The sequence below is a fragment of the Vombatus ursinus genome, unplaced genomic scaffold, assembly GCF_900497805.2.
Source record: "Vombatus ursinus unplaced genomic scaffold, bare-nosed wombat genome assembly UNPS02014821.1, whole genome shotgun sequence".
NCBI classification, from domain to species: domain Eukaryota; kingdom Metazoa; phylum Chordata; class Mammalia; order Diprotodontia; family Vombatidae; genus Vombatus; species Vombatus ursinus.
In genome coordinates this window covers 2,292,457-2,303,949 of record NW_020954599.1, presented here as the reverse complement: position 1 = coordinate 2,303,949, position 11,493 = coordinate 2,292,457, and the positions used below count along the sequence as shown (strand labels likewise).

Here is an 11,493-nt window from a genome sequence, read left to right as displayed (position 1 = left end):
GGCAATTATGAAAAGAATCAGATTGAAACATGAATACTGTAATAATACTATAAAGCAATAATCATCAAAAATGTTTGGTACCAGATGAAAAATAAAAACATAACTCAATAGAATAGGCTAGATAAGGAAGAAAGAGACATAATGGAACTCAATGAATTTAAGAACATAAATTACTTGGGGAATAGCTCCCTATGTAAGAAGAATTATTGGGAAAACTTTAAACTTCAAAACTTCAGCAGTTTGGCTGAAAAACTGGTTTAGAACAATTTTAGATAATTACATAATATATCATCAGTTCTAAGTGGATATGTAACATGAATGTTAAAATCTAACCATTGAGAGAGAGAGAGAGAGAGAGAGAGAGAGAGAGAGAGAGAGAGAGAGAGAGAGAAACAGATCAGGTACCATTCCCAGCCATGACTGGGAAAGAATTCTTAACCAAACAAGAAAGAAGATTGTTCACAAATCATACAACAGTCTATTTCAATTACAAAGAATTAAAAATCATTTGCAGGAACAAATTCAATGAACCTATTTGAAGGGAAACATTTGATTAGGGAAAAAAATTGTGGACATCAAATATTCCTGTTGATATGCAAGACATAAGGAACTAATAGAAATATATGAGGACAAAATTCATTTAATATTGATAACTAGTCAAAGAATATGAACATATAGTACTTAAAATATGAGCTGCAAATCATTACTTACCATATAAAAGATTATTCCAAATCACCATTAGTAAAAGTCTAATTAAAATAACTCAGAAGTTTCACCTCATATCCAGCAAATTATTGAAGATGAAAAAGTTTGAAATAGTACTTATCTTTCTCCAGCTTCTCCAAAACTATTAGATTCTAATCATTTTGGAAAGCAATTCAAAATTATGATAAGAAATGGACTAAAATGTCCATATTCTTTGATAAAAAAAGAATATCCCATATATTACAAAATATCTTCATGCCTGTCTATTGGGAAATGGCTAAAGTGTTGTACATTAATGTAATGGAATAATAGTACATTGTAAAAAAAAGATGAATATGATAAATACAGAGAAGCATTGAGATATATTTGTGTCTACACACATGCAAACACACACACATATGAAAGTTAGGAGAAAATAAAAAAATATACTGCATTTAATTACAACATCAATGCAAATATATTAGTGGAAAGGACACCAAACCAATATCAACATGAAACTGAAACTGAATGCTCTGAAATCATAATGTCCAAGCTTGACTTCTTAGAAGAGAAATGAAAATATGATTCCCCCTCTTTCTAGCAGAAGTGGGTGACTACACATGTGAAACGACACATATAATGTTGCATCTAATTTATGCGTACCTTAATTTTGCTCAAATTTCTCCCCTCTTTTTTTATTCGTTCTCTTTTATATTAAGAGTAACTCTTTGGAAGGGAGGAGGGGATATAATGGGAAATGATGTCTATGTGAAAAGAAGATATAAATAAAATAAAAATATGGTATTATACTACATCATGATTCTATGTGTGGCAAGGTAGACATGACACCTGACCTCAACTCTTTTTTCTATTTTCTATCTGGGCTAGCTTGCTCACTTAACCTGTCCTCATGTTGGCAGGTAGGAGAATTCTCAGAAGGCGGAAACTCCGCTGCTTCAGTTCACCCTCTCATGATGCATCCATCCATCTGTATGTCATAATGTCATCAAAAGGCATTCACTTTTTTTATTTGTTTTGTTTTCCTGCTTAGATAGTTAAATTGGGCTCTTTGAGTTATTACAGATCTCAATTCAATGTTTTGGGGCTTGAAGCAATCAGTACAAAGTCATCTGTAAAGAGGAGCATCTGGAGGTCATAAATAGGTAGTTCCTCTCTATTGTGTAGAAAAAGGATTGTAAAGGATGTCGTCAAAAGATTGTATGATGGAAGAAAAAGATGTGCTAGTCATGTATGGAAACTGTAACAGAGAGAAAGTCTGCATGATCCATTGACTTCAATTCGATGTAAACAACAACCACAACAGCCACAACCACCCACCAAATATTGCATTAGATCGCCTATGGCAAATTTATGGGAAGGTATAAACACGAATTGTGCATGGATATGGATAGGTTATGATCTGTGTCACTGGAAGGGGTGGGGTGCCAAATTGTTGAGATCACTGATCCAGTGGAATACTGGGATATCAGAATATGGCTGTATACTACAGTTATACTATCACAGCTGTACTATGCCCTTATTTTTAATCCATTTTTGTAAAACAAAAATGAGAGGCCTTTCATAGCAGAAAGATTGCTAAAATTAAAATCAAAAGACTTGTATTCTTGTTTTCACTTCACCAGAGACTCCTTATATTTGAATAACTCTTTCTTTCTTTTTCTTTCTTTCTTTCTTTCTTTCTTTCTTTCTCTTTCTTTCTTTCTTTCTTCTGTCTTCTTCTTTGCTTCTTCCTCCCTCCCATCTTTCCTTACTTTTCCTTTTTTTCTTACTCTTTCTTTTTTCACCTATTATTTAGTATGTGAAATTCCCTCTACCATTGCAAATCAGCCCTTGTTCTATAACTTATAGTCTTTTTATTGGTTTCTTAAAATTTACTTATTTTTTAAAGCAGAGAATTTTTCATTCTTTTTTAGTTACAAATTCTCTTTCTCCTACCCCTTCCCTCACCCATTGAGAAGACAAGAAAACTAAAACCTATAACAAATACATATGGTCATGCAAAATACATTTCTGCATTAGCCATGTTTAAGAAAGAGCGACAAAGAGGGAGGAAAGGAAAAAGAAAGGAAGAAGCAAAGGAATGAAGGAAGGAAGGAAGGAAGGAAGGAGAAAGAGAGAAGTGATCAAAAGAAATTATGCTTCAATCTACACTCTGAGTCCATCATTTCTCCCCTCTGGAGGTGGATAGCATGTTTTATCATGAATCCATTGGGATTGTGGTAGATTGCTGTGTTGATCAATTACTAAGCCTTTTTAAATTCATTAGCTTAATAATATTGCTCTTACTACATAGATTGTCCTGCTGGATTTGTTCACTTCACTTTGCATGATTTCATAAAGGTCCTCCTAGGTTTTTATGAAACAAGGCCCCTTGTATCTTACAGCACAATAGCAATTCATCACAGTCATAGTCCACAACTTGGTCAACTATTCCCCAATTGATAAATATCTCCTAAGTAGTTTTCAATTATTTACCACCACAAAAAGAGTGCATGTGTATATATATATATAAATATATATGTGTGTATTTATGTATGTATGTATGTATGTATATACATACATATATATGAAGAGAGAGTATATATATATAAAAGAGTACATATATACATATATATATACATAAACACACATACACATATGTGTGTATTTGTACATATGGGTCCTTTTCTTCTTCCTTTTCTTTCTTTGGTGCATAGACATGATAGCAGATCAAAAGGTATTCACCATTTAATAGCCTTTCTGGCATATTTCCAAATTGTCTTTCAGAATGGTTGTACTAGCTCACTACTCTACCAAAAATCTATTAGTGTACCTGTTTTCCCTCCAGCATGTCGTTTTTCTTTTTTGTCATCTTAGCCAATCTGATGGTGAGGCGGTACCTCACCGATGTGTAATTTACAGTTTTAAAGGATGTACTGATAGACTGACATCAAAGACATTTTCCAAGATCACATAGCCCACATGTCACATAGCCTGCATGTTAGAGATAGAATCTGAGTCCAGGTCTTTCTGACTTAGAGGTCAGCTGTCTTTCTATGTCACACCACCTGCTCTAATTTCAATTTCTTGTTTTAGAATAATATTTTACTTTTCCTAATTACATGTAATAACAACTTTTAACTCTAATCTCAATTTCTACAAATGTAAAAGGTGAAAATATAATGAGCCCAACCTGTGTGATACATGATGAGAAGAAATCCTCCCCAAGGTTTAAGAGGTTGAAGAGCAGCTGTAAAAGATATTGAGAAACTAAACAGGTGAGAAAGGGAAGATCGTACAAGTGGCAAACATGAGAACATCATACGGGCACAAGCTCCTGAGAACCATAAAAAGGACCATAGACTTAGAGCTGAAATCGACCTGAGAGGTGACTGAGTCCAGCCTCCTCATTTGTAATTATGAAGAAAATGAGACCAAGAGTGCTTAAGTGACTCATCTTGGGTCACACAGCTAGGAAGTGTCAGAGGCAGTAATCATCCACGGGTGCTCCCACTCCAAAAACAGCCCTTCTTTCACTGAATTATGCTGTGCTGCAGAACTACCCAGGCAATATGCTAAGTCATCTCCCACTCCATTGTGAGGGTAAATTGTAAATGTGAGTTTGAAGGAAGAGGGTGGGGAGAAGCTCAAGAACTGGGGTAGGATTGAAGCTATGAAGACAAAGAAGTAAGTGACAATACTGATTCATTGATCTGTTTTGCCTTCTCCATAGCTCCAAGAGGAGAGAACAACTGAAAGAAAAAAAAGATGAAAATGTACGTGTCCTCTAATACCAGAGGCGAGTGTAGTAGTAGGATTCCATCAAAGGTAAACTCTTTGTGAAGGTCAGTTTCATAAGGGTGGGAATAGCTCATAGAACTAGAACTGAAAAGGCCATTAAGGGTCATCTACTCCAACTCCATTTTTCAGATGAAGAAACAGAAGTCTAGTGACTAGCACCAAAATCTCCCATTTGAACCTCCGAAATCTCCTCCAAAGCCAGTGCATTTTTCACCGTACCTTGTTGCTCTTCTTTAGCGATTAGGTTCCTCTCTCCCTTCGCGTTAGTTCCCCTCGGTCTCCAAGGCAGTAATTCAGTTCTCTGGGAGAAAAGAGCTTGGATTTATGCCTTAGAAAGTATCAGGAGTAAAGGACAAACCTGCTAGAGCAGCTATGTAATGATTCCCCTATACCAGACAGTTCAAAGACTGGGGTCCTCATTGTGATTTGGTTTAAGTTTTATTGTGATGCACCAATCATTCCAGTTAAAGTGGAAGACCTCACTGGGGTCTGGACTGGGGAAAGAAGGAGTGAGTAAACCTGGTAAGGGGGTGGTGAGATATTGACAAGGTGACCCTGATGCTGACAGGTGGGCGACTGGTGGCCCTGGGTAGTGGAAAAGGAGCGCTTCCACACTCACCCCCTTCCCCCTTCCCCATCACCAGGACCTTTTTCAGTCTAGGATATTGCCCTTGGAAGTCGAAGGGGCACCTGTGTTTCCTGGGCGGGGTACTGGGAAAAGGTACCTGCTATGTGTAGTTAAAAAGTAGAACCTCTGGGGCCTCTTCCTCCGCGTACTGGTAACTCGGTAAAAGAGTTCCATTTAAAAAAAAATCCTGGCCCCAAGAACCCCTTCTCAATACCCTACATGCGTTCTGGGTGAACCTCGGTCCACACCAGCCCCTACCTCCCCATAGCCCTGAGGAACCTCTCTCTTCTCCCATTTTCAGGATGAATATCAGCCAAAACACCGAGTCACAATTAATTTTTGGAGGAAAATATAAACTAGTTCGTAAGATCGGGAATGGCTCGTTTGGAGACATCTTCTTGGCAGTCAACATCAACAATGGTGAAGAAGTGGCTGTGAAACTTGAATCACAGACATGCAAGCATCCTCAATTGTTCTTCGAAGCCAAACTGTATAAGATTCTTCAAGGGGGGGCGGGCATTGCCCACATAAGATGGTATGGTCGGGAAAAGGGTCACAATGTACTAGTCATGGATCTACTGGGACCCAGTCTTGAAGAATTGTTTAATATGTGCTCCCGAAAGTTCACGCTGAAAACAGTACTTATGATAGCTGACCAGATGATCAGTAGAATCCAATACATGCATACAAAGAATTTTATACATAGAGATATTAAACCAGATAACTTCCTTATTGGCACTGGTCGTCACTGTAACAAATTATTCATTATTGACTTTGGCTTAGCCAAAAAGTACAGAGACAGCAAAACAAAGGAACACATACCATACCGAAAAGATAAAAATCTCACTGGCACTGCCCGTTATGCCAGCATCAATGCCCACCTTGGCATTGAGCAGAGTCGAGGGGATGATATGGAATCTCTAGGCTATGTACTGATGTATTTTAACAAGACCAGCCTGCCCTGGCAAGGACTAAAAGCTGCAACAAGGAAGCAAAAGTATGAAAAAATTATAGAAAAAAAGATGTCCACTTCTGCAGAAACTTTATGTAGTGGATTTCCTCCTGAATTTGCAACATATCTTACCTATTGTAGGGGACTCCGCTTTGAGGAAACCCCAGACTATTTTTATCTAAGACAGTTATTTCGGACTCTTTTCAAGTCTCTGAACTACCGATATGACTACCTATATGACTGGGTATTACTGAAGCAGAAAGAGACCCCAGAATCAGCCTCTTCTACTCTTCAAAATCCGGAGCCACAGAGTCCCACAGTTTGCCAAGAGGGAAGAGGAACAAATTAAGGAGAAGAGATGATCTGAGCAGTCCTTATTACATACCATAGACATTTTAGTTCCTATGCACATGCTTGCCAATGGTTGTGGGCAACCATTTACTGGGTGTAAAGAACTTACTTTTAGTATTATCTGTCTTTTGGTAGCAATGGTAATACTGAGTTGTCACTATTGTAAATGGGAATGCTAATGGTGATAGTAAAACAATGTTCAGCTTTTGATTGATTATTTTTTTCAAGATGGAAAAGGTAACTAAATGGTTGACATATAAGTGCTAGGCCTGAAGAAATTATACCTATGCTGGTTTTTGTTTCCTTTCTTTTTGAACTCCACTGCTTTGAGATTTCATTTCAGAGGAAAGGCATGAACATCTTTAGCCACAGTTGTGAAAACTGTCGATGCTCAAATTGGGGCATTCTTAGTTTTTTTTTTTTTTCCTTCTTGTGGTCTGCAAGCTGTAAACAGAAATATTCTTAACATTTTGGAGGCTTTTATGTGTAATCCAGGATTCTGTTTTTTAAGTATGCGAAAGACTCTGCTTGCTTATTTTATAAAAATAACAGCAACTAAGGGGAAGATTTAAGAAAAAACTGGGTTTCTTTAGTATTCTGCATTAACTAAAATTCTTGGTATAAAAAACAAGAGCATATTTGTTTAAAAATTGTAGCTAGGGTCTTAATAATAAACCCATATATGATACAAATATAGTAAATTTATTATTGTACTATTTATATTTTATATTTATAATATTTTATATTTGTATTTTAGGTAATATTTTATTCACATTTTGTAGCATGTATTATTTATATAATAGTTATAATATGTGATTTATAGTTATTATTTTATTATATTTATATTACATAAGTGTATTATTTACATACAAATACAAATTTATTAAACACCTATCTCATGCCAGACACTCTGCTAAGTATTGGGGATACAAATGAGAAAATTATGTGTGTAAGTTGCTGAGATAAAAATACTCACTATAGAACAGCAAACAAACAACTGGGAAAGGAATGATAGGGTAAATAGCAACCTGCTGTTGTCATAGGGGTTAATCAAAAAATATGCCATGGATAAGGGTCAAGGATACATCTGAAAATAATATTTTTTCCTAAACTTTGTCCCATAGAATGCAATTTCTGTTCCTGCCTTTACCTACCTTCAATCTTAACGCCTTGAGATTAGGCACATAGTCATGATTTCTTATCTTTGTATCTACGATGGTGTCCAGTACATTTAATAAAATAAGAGAGGCAATGTAGACAATAAGCTGAGATTGGAATTAAGTGAGACCTCTAAGTTTTGCCTCAAACATCTAGCTTTGTGGTTACTAGCAAATTCTTTTTCCACTTCAAGCCTTAGTATTTCTCATATGTAAAATAAGGACAATCAATCAACCAATCAGCATTTATTGAACACTTAACTTTGTGCCAGGTGCATTCTGCTAGGCCCTGGACAAACACAAAGAATGAAATAATCTATAATCACAACAAGCTTGAATTCTAATAGGAGAGACAACAAATTCATCATAAATATATAGAGAATAAATGTAAAAGGGATACATACAAATATACATGAACTAATTAAATACATTGTAGTTTCAAAGGGAGAGTGCTGTAATGTAGGGGCTACAAGCAGAAGGTGACACTTGAGATGAGTCTGAAAGGAATGAGAGGTGAGGAAGGAGTGTCTTCCAAGGCGTCGACGATCCCAGTGCATACAGAGAGATAGAGCATCGTATCATATGTGAAAACCAGAAAGTCAGTTTGACTGGATCCCAGAGTTTAGAAGGAGAAGTAATTGGGAACATCAGGACGGAATAGGAGAGGAAATAAAGGCAATTTGAATTCGTGATCATGGGTGGAAATGAGGCAAGGATGGGGATTATTGATGACCAAGGATAAACAAGGAAAAAGGAAAAAAAACGGGGAACGTATTGACTTCTCTGATAATAAAACATGATAGAGCTACTTTAAAACAAGTGACCTGAAGCCCATAGAGGTTAAAAAAAAAAAAGTTGAATCTGTCATTTTCTTGTATGTTCTCTGGATACTATATGGTAGAAGCATTTGGATGAAGATCAATGGAAGGGGAAAAATAGAAGTGGGTTTTTTTTTCATTGTAATATGTTACAGACCAGTTAGACAAAGTAGATGAGAGATTGAGGAAAAAGATCAAATAGAGACATGATATAGTAGGGGTGGGAATCTTCAATTTTCAAAGCATGGATTGGTGTTCTCTCCAGAAGCAGGGATAATGGCATCTTGGCTTCCCTTAATGACAACTGTATTTTTCAAAAAGTCAAAAAATGAACAAGGGCAAATTCTTGACTGGATCTGATTCTCATTAACCAGGAAGATATTGTCTGTTGGGTGTAGAAATGATAGGGACATTGTGGGAAAGTGACCACCCCCTTTTGGAGTTATAGTAAAGAAAGGGAAAACTGGGTATAGTCTGACAATACACCCTAGATTTTGGGAAAGCAGATTTTTAAAGGGTTCACTGGAAAGTTAGATAGGATTCCATGAATTAAAATTCTTCAGTGGAAATCACCCATTGAAGACCAGAGACCTCTGAAAAAACAAAGGAAAACAATTTCAATGAAGAAGAAAAAAAGTGGATTTGTTTGAAAAGAGATAAGTACATGCCCAGGGAACTGTGAGGCATAGGATCCCAGAACCATAGGATCTGGGGCTAGAGGAGACCTTAGGCATTGAATAATCCAGATCTATCATTTTTAAAAATGAGCAAACTAATCTCCAGAAAGGTTAAGGGTGACAGTGGATCATAAGAAACAGTACTGAAATTCTCATCCAACTTAGATCCTGAAAAGGTACATACAGAAGATGGAATCCTGGGGAAGGTAACTGAGGCTGGGTATAATAAGAATATGACATGATGCTATCACAATGTCATGAGGACAGAGTGGAGACTGGTGAAGGAAGCTAAGGACAACAAAAATGGTTTTACTTTGTGTGTGTGTGTGTGTGTTTTGCTTGAGAGATGAACAAGATAAAAGAAGGCATGGTCCTATTTCTTGGACATGAGGGAGAAGAAATTATGATCACTGACAACAGAAAGATGGCAGGGTAGTTTGAATCTTATTTACCTATTATTTTCTCTACCAAGGAGAGTGACTTCTACCCAACTTCTACTTCTACCTTCTACCCTTTACTATAACAAAAATGGTTACCAGAGATTGCTACCAAAGATAAGTGAAAAAAAGATTGAGAGTACCTAATGTTTTCTGATGAATGAGTGGCCCAAATAAACCCTCTAGTACCTATCTTTTAGTCTGTGTGTTAGTTTGGACTGTATCAGTATTTAGCATAATATTGATTAAAACAAAAGAAAACATTGTTTTTAAATATCTGTAGGTTTATGTCATATCTTTTTTTTTAATTGGCACCCCCATCTATCTCCTAACTCTTCCCCTCCAATTGAAATGAAAAAGAAAAGAGAAAAAAGAAGACTTATCTTTGGTCAAGTCTCTCTGATTCTTACAATCTAAGATACATTAATATAAATTGCGTATGTCCTTTTTTTTTCTTTTTTTCTTTTTATTTATTTTTAGTTTTCAACATTCACTTCCACGATATTTTGAGTTCCAAATTTTCTCCCCATCCCATCCCTCCCCCAAGATGATATTCATTCTGTATATCCCTTCTCCTAATCTCCCCTCCCTTCTCTCTCCCCCCCCCCTTCTCTTAAACCCTTCCCCTTATGTTTTCCTGTAGGGTACTATAGATATCTATACCCCATTGCCTGTATTTCTTATTTCCCAGTTGCATGTGAAAACAATTTTTTTACATGTGTTTTTAAAACTTTGGGTTCCAAATTTTCTCCCTTCCTCCCTCCTCACCCACCCTCATTGAAAAGGCAAGCAACTCAATACAGGTTATACATGTGCAGTAATGCAAAACACTTCAATAGTAGTCATGTTGTGAAAAACTAAATATATTTCCCTTCATCCTATCCCACCCCCCATTTATTCTATTATCTCTTTTGACCCTGTCCCTCCTCAGAAGTGCTTGCTTCCGATTATCCCCTCCCCCAATCTGCCCTCCTCTCTATCATCCCCCTTGCCCTTTTGTTCCCTTCCCCCCTTATATTCCTGTAGGGTAAGATAGATTTCCATACCCAATAGAGTGTGTACATTATTCTCTCCTTAAGCCAAACTCTATGAGAATAAGATTCACTCATTCCCTCTCACCTTCCCCCTCTTCCCCTCCACTGTAAAAGCCTTTTCTTATCTGTTTCATTTGAGATAATTTACCCCATTCTATCTCTCCCTTTCTCCTTCTCCTGGTATAATCCTCTCTCACCCCTTAATTTTATTCTCCAAATATCACCCCTTCATCTTCAACTTACCCTGTGCCCCCTATCTATCCATATGTATATGTATATGTATACACACAAACACATACACACATATATATATTCATATACATACACACATACATACATATAATTTTTTTCCCTCCAACTACCCTAATACTGACAAAGGTCTCATGAGTTACAAATATCATCTTTCCATGTGGGAATATAAACAGTTCAACCTTAATAAGTCTCTTGTGATTTCTCTTTCCTGTTTACCTCTTCATGTTTCACTTGAGTCTTATGTTTGAAAGTCAAATTTTCTATTCAGCTCTGGTCTTTTCATCAAGAATGCTTGACAGTTCCCTATTTCACTGAATGACCATTTTTTTCCCCTGAAGGATTATATTCAGTTTTGCTGGGTAGGTGATTCTTGGTTGTAATACTATCTCCTTTGGCCTCCAGAATATTATATTCCATGCCCTCTGGTCCCTTAATGTAGAAGCTGCTAAATCTTGTGTTATCCTGATTGTGTTTCCACAATACTTGAATTATTTCTTTCTGGCTGCTTGCAATATTTTCTCCTTTACCTGGGAACTCTGGAATTTGGCTACAATATTCCTAAGAGTTTTCTTTCAGGGATCTCTCTCAGGAGGTGATCAGTGGATTCTTTCAATTTCTATTTTGCCCTTTGGTTCTAAAATATCAGGGCAATTGTCCTTGATCATTTCTTGAAAGATGATGTCTAGGCTCTTTTTTTTATCA

At 36.6% G+C, this 11,493-nt stretch overlaps 1 pseudogene; it reads left to right on the top strand.

The window, feature by feature from the left end:
* The first annotated feature begins 5,415 nt into the window (after positions 1-5,415).
* On the top strand, positions 5,416-6,414 carry LOC114024373 (annotated as a pseudogene).
* The last annotated feature ends 5,079 nt before the right edge of the window (positions 6,415-11,493 follow it).